The following is a 1,093-nucleotide window of genomic DNA, read 5'->3' as shown; positions in this document are numbered from 1 at the left end:
TATAAAAGATAAAAGATGCTACATCTGCATAGGACACTTAACGTGGATGGAGATTATAAGATGAAAGTTGTTCTGGGTGTCAGTGAGTGAGTGCTGAATGAATGGGAAGGCCTAGGATGTTACCCTACTGTAGACTTTATAAAAACTATATGCCAGCAGACCCCAACCTTTCTGGCACCAGGGACCAGTTTCGTGGAAGACAGTTTTTCCACGGACGGGGGTAGGGCGATGATTTGGGGATGAAACTATTCCACCTCAGATCATCAGGCATTAATTAGTTAGATTCTCATAAGGAGTCAACAACAACAAAAAACAAACAAACAAACAAACAAACATTCTCATAAGGAGCACACAACCTAGATCCCTCATATGCACAATTCACAATAGGGCTCGTGCTCCTATGAGAACCTAATGCTCCTGCTGGTATGACAGGAGGCAGAGCTCAGACGGTCATGCTTGCTCGCCTGCCACTCACATTCTGCTGTGTGGCCCGGTTCCTAACAGGCCGTGGACCAGTACTGGTCTGAGATCCAGGGGTTGGGGACCCCTGCTGTACACTATACTAAATTTGTTTTTTAAAAAAAATTACGTTACAATGTTATGACAGCTACGATGTCAGGAGGATAGGAATTTTTCCGCTCCATTATAATCTCATGGGGATCACTGGTGTATATGTGGTATATCATTGAGTAAAACATCACTATGCATTTGTATATATAAACGACTATATATGGAATTATCGTGGTTGTAAGAAAATGGTAGGGGAGCTGGGAGCGGTGGCTCATGCCTATAATACCAGCACTTCGGTAGGCTGAGGCAGGCAGATCATGAGGTCAGGAGCTTGAGACCAGCTTGGCCAACATGGTGAAGCCCCATCTCTACTAAAAAACAAAACAAAACAACAAACAAAAATCAAAAATTAGCCGGGTGTGGTGGCGGGTGCCTGTAACCCCAGCTACTTAGGAGGCTGAGGCAGGAGAATCACTTGAAATCGGAAGGCGAAGGTTGCAGTGAGCTGAGATCACACCACTGCACTTCAGCCTGGATGAAAGAGCGAAACTCTGTCTCCAAACAGAAAGAAAGAAAGAAAGGA

This window comes from Colobus angolensis, unplaced genomic scaffold, assembly GCF_000951035.1.
Source record: "Colobus angolensis palliatus isolate OR3802 unplaced genomic scaffold, Cang.pa_1.0 Scaffold109, whole genome shotgun sequence".
Taxonomy (NCBI): domain Eukaryota; kingdom Metazoa; phylum Chordata; class Mammalia; order Primates; family Cercopithecidae; genus Colobus; species Colobus angolensis.
Note: the sequence above shows the minus strand (reverse complement) of the source record.